Raw genomic sequence first — 11089 nt, 5'->3', positions numbered from 1 at the left:
CTCCCCCCCTCACAGCCGCGCTTCGCGCGGCGTCGGGCACTACGTGCCCTCCAAAAAAATTCCAGCACCACTCCCCAAAAAATTCCTGGGGAGACCCCTGTATCATATTATTATACTATAGTCCCATGCAAATACCTACAAAGTTGATAGATATATCAAGGAAAAATGTGAAGGTACTGTTACATGTTTCCCTGTAGATTTCATGACATAGCTTTAGTTTTTTTTTTTTTCTTCTAAAAACAGCCTAGTAAGATCCAGTACAGGAGTGAAGGCCCCATGACAGATGTTTCAGACAAGACTGGAGTGTGGAGTGTACTTTGAAGAGCAGCCGGGCTCCATTACTGAAATGAGATGGTACAAAGTGGGGGTGTTTTCCTGTTAGGGATAAAAAGCCTGCTAATGGATGAGTGACAGGGGAACGCATATGTCTGTCAGGTAGGAATTACACAGCTTCAGCTGATAAAGGATTGTCTGTACTTTACTGTAAAAGGAACGTTCTTAGAAAAAGACGGGTGAATGAGATATTTTAGTAACTTCTGGTCTTCACCTTTCTGACAATTGCAATTTTTGGAAAAAAAATCTTGATTGTATTTTGTATTCAGCGCTGTAACAATCCACAAAAGAACAGCTAAAGCATATTTTTATTATTATTTTGATGTTAGTTTTGTCATTTCTTTTCTAAGTTTGCTTGACTTCCCATCCAAGTATTCCACAACAAAAATAGAAGTCTGTGTGGTCCAAAGAGTCCATAGCATAAGATGGGTTAGCTAACTGGTGCTGAAACAAGGAAAAGAAATACAGTATGTCACAGCAGTTGCTGTCATTCTAACATCAGTGCTGTCATTGACAGTGTGAATGTCAGCACTAACCCATGGGAGCAGCCTTTTAACAACTGGTGCCACCAGATGTGCCCATGGCCTTTCAAACAAAAAGGCCTGTCTCTAAATCTTCTCCATAATGTGTGTGAACATCCATGAAAACTCTATAGCATAGAACAAATCAGTAAGAAAAGATAGGCTTTGGGAAGCAGCTAGAAAGAGTACAAAAAGACAGATATTATTCCAAGGGAGTTGCTTTGTAGAGGCTAAGGAAAAGGGTCAAAGAAACAGATGTCATGAAAAGAAAACGTAGCCAATGGATAAAATGTCATTATTCAAATGTAATGAATAAACCTGGGTAAATGATCTGCCATAAAATTCAATTATCGTAAGGGGTAAAACAAAAGAAAATTCATCAAGCAGAATAATTCATTTCTTTAATGGGTTATTCAGATGCACCTGTCTTAGTCTTAGTCACACCTGGCTGTAACCTGCACCTGTTATTTGATCAGAGGAGCGTGGGGAGGGGGGCAGATCCGTTCCACAAGTTTTTTGACCATTTAAGGCAAACAAGTTGTGGAACCCAGGAAGTGACTCATCTGAAGTCATGACCAAAAAAAGGGTCTTGTTACATTTCTAGGACAGTTTCAAACACTATCCTACATTTCTCTAGCGTGAATAGATTCTGACTAATGCATTAAACATGAAACAACTATCTCTTTGTTCTTAGGATCTACATCAGAAATAAGTTATTTAGGAATTAAGAAAAAAATTGTCATAAAATCAAGTTAGAATGATTGCTGCAGCTGGTTTTTGGATGCAAATTTTTTTAGAATTAACGCTGACCTTACTGTCCAAAGAAATGTCTAGAGGCAAACAGCTATGAAAGGGCTGTACAAGTTGAGATGACTGTTTCTTTTGTATGAAGTGTTGATCATATTTGCTCACCTGTCGTGACCGGTGAAGGTGTGTGAAAGGGGCTTCCTGATAATCCTTACTGCAGCCATGATGACTTGTGACCACATCCTGTGTGTTTAACCCTAGCCCTGCCAACTTACACTGTACCCAATACAGAATTGCTGAACATGCTTTACCTGCAGCATGGATCTATATTTTGAACCTTCTTGCCTGCAGCAAGGAAATGTAAAACAGAGTGCATGAGACTTTTGTCTTTGAGTCATCAGAAGCTCTATCTAGCAGTCTATCCTTCATTGATTCGTTAAAGAGACAACTTTGTATCTGATAACTTATATGGCTGAAAGCTGTCAAAATCCACTATTTCTTAGTGGTGTTTTACCATTTAGACATTGTAATACTGAGTGTTGTGCTTACACAATACAGTGTCTGGTCTTCTTACACAATACAATATTATTGAAGATACTGGGGCGGGAGGGGGGGTGTTGTAATGCTGTCATGTTGCCCAGTTATTTAATCTACCCAGGGAACAACTTTGGTACTACCAGAATTGGACTAATGTATATCCTCGGCTGTACTACCCTTCAATTAGAACCAAACGACAACCCGTTTTTCTGAGTTTTAATGGAAGACTACATACAAGCCTCTCTTCCCCTTTCATTATAACGTTTCAGTACCTACGCTGCACATCCGGTGCCTTGTAATGGGAAGAGGAGAAGAAAATGTGCATATTATGCTTTGAAGATAATGGCTAGTGATTGGACAAGCTGTTAATGTAGAAATCATTTAAACACGACAACATTTTGACCACACTTACACATATACACGATATCACTAGCATTAGCCAGGCTTGCAAAGAATTTGGCACTACGAGTACGAGAAGACCAAACGCATTAGAAGCAGTAGAATAGATATTCAATCCCTTGTTATAAGAGCGCAGCACTGAACAGTGATCTATTTGAGCACCCATCTAATTTTTTAGCAGACACTAGGGAAATCCCAGCCCAAACAAATCATTCCTCCTTCCCCCTCTAGTCAATTAGCCGGGATGTTCCAGCCTGGTGTGCCTTGATGCATTTTCCCAGGACTATTTACATTTCGTCCATTAGAGAAGGTAATTTGCCGTATAATTCAATTGCTGGAGTTACCAGCCATGTTGGCCAGCCCATAAAGACTGATGCCGTGAAAAATAGCGGCCGTTTTCGCTGACAGCTCTCTCGAAACGCTAAACGCAAGTGAAGCCGATATGCCGAGCCCGTCACGTACTATCAATTACCGCGTCTTGTCATTGGTATATTGTAACCTTTTTACGCTAACGTTTTGGTGTAAGTGCCAATGGACATGATAGAATTCAAGTGTCCTGGCTATATGAGCATTTTAATGTATGGCACTTGTGCGAAATAATTTGGCACTTAGGTTTTATGATGATACATAGGTACAACAATGATCTAGTGATGATAAGGCCTTGAAAAATTGCTGGATCTGTTTTTTTCTCAAGTCACGACTAAAATAGAATGAAAAAAAGACATAAACTTGTTTCAAATACATTTTTATTATCCCTAAATTAACCATCCAACAAACGAGCAAATTCTACAGAAATTGTAACTGGCGCAAGTGATAATGAGAAGAATTTTTCACTTAAATGTGACAATGTAAAGGTTATTTTGTCACGTCAGTGCCTTTTGAAATATGCTTAATGCCAGCTCTAGTGAAAGAAGCCCTCTGTAAATTCTGTCAAGGAAGTTGGATAGCTCTCCACGGGACAAGTTGTTCACATCTGTATCCTGGTCACGTTGTAAAGCCTGGCGTCTATCTGTGGTGAAGCGGTAAGTTGATCAGCACATGTCTGACACATTGGGCAAATTCATCCTCCCCTGGCATCTAACTACTGGCCTCCAGTGCCCAAAAATGAAGCTTTGTGTTTGGGCCTAGGGAAAAAAATGTTGTGTTTACTGGTTTAGTCCTGAAAGAGTTAGGATCGGTAGGTAGGGATTATCTTTTTTTTTACCTTGGCTAGTGGTCCAGCTCATACAATACAGTTTTATAAAGTAACACTTGAATAAGTTGCACTTGTTTCATCTCTCTGGTGTCAGATCAAGGAGCTAGAAAAGGTTGATCAGCTCTAAAAAAGGATGTACTTGCTGGGATTCACCAAAAAAGACTAGGGTCGGCAGGTTTTTCTAGGGTCGGTCAGGAAACTTGGAACGCAACATTTTTTTTTACAATGCCTTACACCATTTACAGTTTTGGTACCGGTATTTTCATACACAGTTGTCCAGTGGCACCACTATTTAAATTCAAGGCCATAGTACAGTTAAATGCGCAGACAATTTTATTCTTCTTACATGTTTCAAAATGACTTTACAAGGAAAAACATGCGGTAAATGATCCGTCCAACCGTAAAAGATTACTTGCACATATTATTAGGCTGGGTATAGAAATTCTCCTTGACATTCTCAATGCTTGTTCAGCCAAGCCTAGTGTAGCATGGCAGCGGTCCAAGACGACTGGCCATGTGTGGAGAACCCTTTTAATAACCAGTACGCACCTCATTGATCAAGTGGTGCAGTACATCCCCACTGATCCACTCTCTGGCTTTAAAACATTAAGTTTGTATTGATCGGGCCATTATTCCAATCAGTCACAGGAACTGTGGGTTGTGGGAGAGAACAGGGCTGGGTAAGGGTCAGGCTGTCAACGACCTATCTTTGGTAGTCAGATCAATCCTGTCTTATTAACGTCTGGAGTCTGAGACAGACTGGATGCCCAGTTGCTTCAAGAAAACTGTACCTTCACGTTGACATATTTCTCCATTTTCATTTTTTGTGTGTCTTTTTCTTGACTTTAGTCTTCTGATATGGAATTTCTGTTTCTGTAACACTTGTTAGCCTGACTAGGTCTCACAGAGTGCGCTTTCGTCCTACGAAAAGCTGGAGGCCTGACAGAAAATGTTGGCACGTCAACAGTCGAGTGTGTATCTTTCAAACCCAACAAGCGGCCTCCACAATTTCCTGAAAGCTCCTGCAAATATCCTGTGCGGCTCCAGTCCGGATATCAACACTGCCTGGCATCTCCTGTTAGCGGCAACATGAATGTTGGTTGCAGGAAGCGAGGCCCCCTTGCCCCACTTTTCGGTACTGCAGATGACCCCCTTGTTCTGCTGAATGCTCTGTCCATTGATCAGTGTTAATTACTCTCATCAAAAAGACCAATATATATGAACTTTCGTATACTGTACATGATATTTGTCCCTACTATGATTCAGTATGAAGTCAACTGGTTTGAGATGCGATTCCATTTTTAGAACTGAATTTAAGGATACTTAGGAGTGCTTTTGCTGCGAGTCAGAGTGGCATCTTGGTAATACTACAGTAATAGCATTCTCAGGATGAAATCCAGGAATAAGCTGATTGATTGCCTGAGGATACAAGGTGAGATGGGATTACGCGTGTGTCACTGTTAGCTTACTCCAGTCCAGATGTTCCCTACTGCTACCAACTGATAACCGCAGCAGGGATATCATGGGTTTCTCCCATAGATGACTGCTCCAGATAGGCGGATATTTTATTGCGGTTTAGCCAGCAGCAGGGGACATTTGTCGGGATAATTGTGTAACCTTTTTACCAGAGGTCGCCGGTAATCTATAGGCTGTGATTGTCTACAGCTACAAGTGGTGTTGGGAAAGCTGTAGTGTATATGAATAGTTGAAGAATGTCTAGTGCAACCTCCCTTCAGGGTGCATTCATGTGTGGAAAAAAAGTAGTATATCAGGGAAAAAAAGACATAAATTTGTGTATAGTTTGTGTCGCGAAAATTTACAAGTTTAAATGACCTGTTTTGAAATACACAAGAGGTGAATGTAGGACAGAAATATATATGTCAACAAAAGCATGTTGGTGTCTCAATCTTTTAAAAATTGGTTGAGACCTCCTGTGACAAGAGAAAACCAGATGTTGCTTACCACATTTCCATAGATCCACAAGTATGATAAGGGATATCTTGGTAACTTTCTGTGGGCTACTTGTCAGTGTGTGTCTACTGAGTAGAAAGATAAGTCTAATGATAACAGACAGCAGGAATGGCTGGCTTGTAGTCCATCCTACCATTCACTAACATCAAAGGTAGGGGTGGAAGTACATAATTGGCCACAGACCTGTCTTTACTACAGGTAGTCTTCATCATTATCTCACCTGTCTTGTCCCTTCTGTGGAAAGTGCCTTTAATTAAGAAACAATAATGCCAGGTCATTCAGTAGTCATGTAATATGGATACGAGCATAGCTGGTCGTTTGGAAGGTGATAGTATGTCAATATTAGGTTTTAAACATACGTATGTGTGAACATAATACCAGGATGACAGTGGTGAAGAATTAAACGTAGACATTTAAAGAGGAAGTTGCTATACCAGATGGTCGTAAAGTCGACTTAAATAAAAGGTTGTCTGAAATTAGAACTCGTTTGGTAATTATCAGATGCACACTGTGGTTGCCATCGCAATGTATCCATGTAGTAATCTGGTTCTCAAAACTGTTTTTGTAACTTAGCGACATAATTTCTTAATGGCTTGGCTTTAAGATATACCAGCGTGCCACAGACTTAAGAAAGAGACAAGAGTCTCCTGTACATTTATGAAAGCAGGAAAATGCAAAAGGAAGTCAGTTGAATGCATTGACCTCGCCCCGACTGTTATATCCCCTGACCTATATCCCCATCTACCATGGAACATGTGCTGAACATCCGCGCTTTGGATGGATTTTTCTTTTAAGGCATAATAAATTTCCATGTTATACTTCTACACTTTCTAGTCTTTTTCTACCAAAGTTAAGTTTGAATTTGCAGTGATATGTATTCTGACCATGAATTTTCAAACATTTCAATACACATATTCAAAAACAATATTTTATGTTTTCATAACATGTATTCAAACCATATTTCATACTTCTCCTACTCATATTCAAACAATATTTTGTTTGCCTATTATAGAGTGATTGTAGAATATTTACAGTGTGATTAATACGGTTATTTCTGTGTTGTCCAGGTTGGGCAGAATGTGATCTGCCTGGCGCAGACGGGGATGTGGCGCGAGATCGTGGCCGTTCCCGCCACCAACGTGTTCGTCATGCCCGAGGAGATGTCGTACGAGGAGGGCGCCGCCATCCCGCTCAGCTACCTGACCGCGTACTTCATGCTGTTTGACTTCGGCAACCTGCGGCCGGGGAAGAGCCTGCTGGTACACATCGCCGCAGGTCAGTCTATGCTACGGAACAAACAAACAAACAAGCAAGACTAGCAATGAAAACATAAATTGCCATGGCGACGATGGTTGCTGTTAGGGTTATTGTTTGCATGGTACTACCATGATTTCATAATTTTGAGTAAGCCTTGGTACATGCACTCCTCCCCTGAGTGTATAGTGAACGACCCCCGGGGTCACAGAAACTAGGGCATCCAGGGCAGACAGGTCTTACCAAGGGTTTCCTGCAAAAAGCAACAAACATATTCAAAAATTCAATAACCATTCAAGAAGATTTTAAAGGGAGAGAATAATGAAAATGAAGATGAAGGTGTCAAAGAACTGTCATCCAGAACTTTTTAAACAGTTCTTTTATACAGGGGCACCAAATCTCCTTGAGAATTAAAATGGAGAGTAACTGAAATAAAAACAACGAAAAACAGTCAAAGTTGTTGAAATTTATATACAGTAATAAGAAATAGAAATAGTTAACGGTCGTTGCCTTCCCTTGATGCAGGTGGTGTTGGCTGGGCAGCTACGCAGCTCGCCAAGACAGTTGAGAACGTCACAGTGTTCGGCACGGCCTCCGCCACCAAACACGATGCCATCAAGGAGAACGGCGTGGACCATCCCATCGACTACCGGACGAGAGACTACTCAGAGGAGATCAAGAACATCAGCCCCAAAGGTCTGCATTTTTTATGTTTACTGTGCTCTGGTTCCTCTTATTCTCCAAACCAATAAGGTCAATGACCTGAACCAGATGTCTGTCACCTTGGTAACCAGTGTTGGGTTATATCATGTTGCAATTTTATAGCAGCAGGGATTTAGACTACTGTCACCTTGATGTGAATGTGTTTGAGTAAGAATTAACAGAGCAGACCATATGCGAAGGTAAACATCATGCATTTCTAGCTTTTATTCACCTCAAAACCACTTAATGTTACATAACCAATGATCACATTTTCACCTTTAAAATCTGAAGCATAGCTGTTATTCAGGCGATGCCTAACATTAGCGACCTAGTGCTGTGTAGGACATGTGGAAGTTGTGGAAGTGTTTGATGCATATAGACCAGCCCTGACCTGACCCTGTATGTTAGCAGTGGCAGTGGAGTTTGGCCTTGACAACATTCCAGCCATTTTTGCGATAGCAAGATGGACGACGGCCTTCCTGTTTTTTTCCAAGGCACGGTTTTAAGTCGAGATGCTCAGAGATAATAGAAATTTTTAGTTATGAAGAAGACTGTGATAAGTTCAAACTAGAACTGGTAGAAACCACTGATCTTATGCCCTTGGGAAAGGTACTTTACACAACTTTCCTTACTTCACTCAGACAAAATTAATTCTTTTGTCCATTCATGTGTTTGTCCTCTGTATCATGGTGGCAGCGGTAAAAAACCCAGGAAAGAAGTTGATCTGAGAATTTGGAGGTTTTATTGTACAAAATACTATGACAAAGCTGTTTAGAAAAACTTTTGCTGAAATAAATGGCCTTGAGTGTGCTAACATCCTGAAATAAACCTATATTTCAATATGGTGAATTTCCCAGATTTCGGGGGCAGGTATTTCACTACCTGGGTAAGCAAAGCTGTCTTTCTGCAACATACAAACTTGACCTTGTCACTAACAATGCCCCCCTCCCCCTTAGGTGTGGACATTGTCCTGGACCCCCTGGGAGGTGCAGACACATCCAAGGGTCTGCAGCTCCTCAGACCAATGGGAAAGATCGTCACTTACGGTAAGTTTCCACATATACTGGGTTCTTCAAGCCACACAACCAGGGGCTTTTATCTGCCACCAGTTTTGCAACCTTTTCGACAATCTTCCCCAAACTGTTAAAAAAACTTCTTTACACACAAACAAACCAGTTTCAAAATCTATAAAGGTGTGGTCTCTGGTCTTATGTTGAGCATGTGAAATAGTTTCCTGCATTGGACATTGCTTTTCATTACTTGACATTTAAGTTTCTGTGCAAGCTCAAAAGTGCCACCTAGCATGTGATGAAAGTACTGTAGGGCAGATACCCACCATTATGTTTGGCCAATGAAAGTTTAAACACTGACTCAAGGCTTTATAAAAGTACTTTACCACATATCAATCTCTGAAATTCTTTTGCACCAAAACGTTGACTAACTCAAACTGAGAACAGTGCAATTTTGATATCTGCCCTGTGACGTGATTTTTGTGCCAGAATTGAACTCTTCCAAACTGTACTTCACAGGTTCAGCCAACATGGTGAAGGGAGAAAACAGGAATCTGATGAAGATGGCCAAAACCCTGTGGCAGTCCACCTCGGTCAGCCCAGTGTCGCTGGTCAAGACCAACAAGGCCATTGCTGGCTTCCAACTTGCACACCTCACAGGTAAACACACTTCTTCTTTTGGTTCTGGCAGCTGCCCTCATCCTGTTGAATATTATGCTACCAATGCTGGGAGACCTACTGCATGTCAGGTTATGTGTACAGTTTTATATATAGTGTATAGTTCTGTGTAGAAACACTTTCTCTAAAGAGAAAAACTTGACACAGATAGAACCCACACAATTCTTAAGTTCAGTTAGATACATGTACCTTCTTCTCAGTTTTAAGGTGGAATTGATAGAAAATGTAGATCATGAGTGTCTGTTTTTCTGTGGACAATATCAATGATATGTCATTAACTACATGTGATGTGAGAAAAATAAAGACGCAAGGTGACGTATGAAAAATTCAAGTCCAATGGGGCTTTGGAATTTTGGGTAAAGTAGAAATTTGGAGAAGATTCTCAGAGTTATATGATATTTCGAATTGCTTGATGTGTTTTTTCTGTGCCCCCCTCCCCAGGTGAAATTGAGCTTGTACGCAGTGCCTTCCAAGATATCCTGAACATGTACAAGGACGGGAAGATCAAGCCACGCATCGACTCTGTCTGGGCTTTCGAACAGGTCAGAACATCCCCACAGTCTTAATCAGTCTTTTTTACCCATTATTCCTATACTCTTTTCATAGATGATGAATTAAAGGCATCCAATGCAATTTCATGCTGCAAAACAAAACTTATATAGCAACATAGGCTGAGGAAATCTGTACTGCAATTTCAGGCAACCGCAAACAATGAAAAATAGTGTCCTTACAAAATTAGACTTCTGATTGGTCAATTTTTAACCAATTGGGCGTGGCTTGCAGGTTGCAGAGGCGATGCAGCAGATGAACGAGCGGCGGAACATCGGCAAGGTCATCCTGTCGCCTGAGAAGGAGCCCACCGAAGCCTGCGGAGGGCGACGCCGCGCCGACGTCACCCCTGAAGAAGAAGAAACCCTCGCTTTTCCGACGACTCTCCAAGCGAGCATCACGGTCCAAGGACGAGGGGGAGAAGAAGGATGAAGTTAAGGTAAGGAAGGAAAACATCTGTGTGAGACAGAACTGTAGTGTGAGACAATCCTAAATGATTTGTACAGACATCCACTGATGAGGTCATGTCAGGGCCACTGTCGAGTCTTCTGAAACCTTTATTTTTTGTTTTGTTTTGTTCTGTTTTTTTATCGTTACCTTCTTGTTGAGTTTAAGTTGATTTTGTTCCTGTTGTTGCAGAATGCAAAGAAAGAATCGCCCATAAAGGTGGGTATGGGATGCTCAGTGTCCCTAACCTGGGTTTAGGCTGGTCTGGAGCTAACACGCAGTATTGCTGTGCCTGACTTCACCGCTTGTTTTTACATACTAACATAAACGGATCAGTCTGAACTTACGTACGAATTCTTACTTCTAGGCACCAATCTCGGCAGATAAATTGTTCCTGTCTTTTTGACTTTGTAAAATGAAAAGCCTGCATGTTTTCACATAAATCTGCTTTGCAAATTTTTATGATTTATCATGTAATGGTTATATTAGCTTGGTGAAGGCTAAAGGGCTTATTCTGACTTTGGGAGGTAATATGAAATTACTAATGCTTGTTTCTTGGTGTGGGGTTTTGACTAATTTTGTATTCTGTATAGTAATATCATTATTTGCACCAAACTGTCTTTAAGGCAAGCTATATCAGCTTTCTCTTAGAACTTTTATATCTGCTGTATCCCTGCAGTACTGTTTCTTTGCAAAGCTGCTTTTACCAACATAACACCACATGACACCAACATCACACTACATAA

At 40.9% G+C, this 11089-nt stretch overlaps 1 protein-coding gene across 1 annotated transcript in view; it reads left to right on the top strand.

Annotated features, from left to right (window-relative positions):
* LOC109477837 (midasin-like) overlaps window positions 1–11089 on the top strand; it is a 19446-nt gene that overhangs the window by 2238 nt on the left and 6119 nt on the right. The window lies entirely within an intron of this gene.

This window comes from Branchiostoma belcheri, unplaced genomic scaffold (assembly GCF_001625305.1).
Source record: "Branchiostoma belcheri isolate BF01 breed outbred unplaced genomic scaffold, Haploidv18h27 scaffold41, whole genome shotgun sequence".
NCBI classification, from domain to species: domain Eukaryota; kingdom Metazoa; phylum Chordata; class Leptocardii; order Amphioxiformes; family Branchiostomatidae; genus Branchiostoma; species Branchiostoma belcheri.
This window is presented reverse-complemented; position numbering and strand designations above follow the sequence as displayed.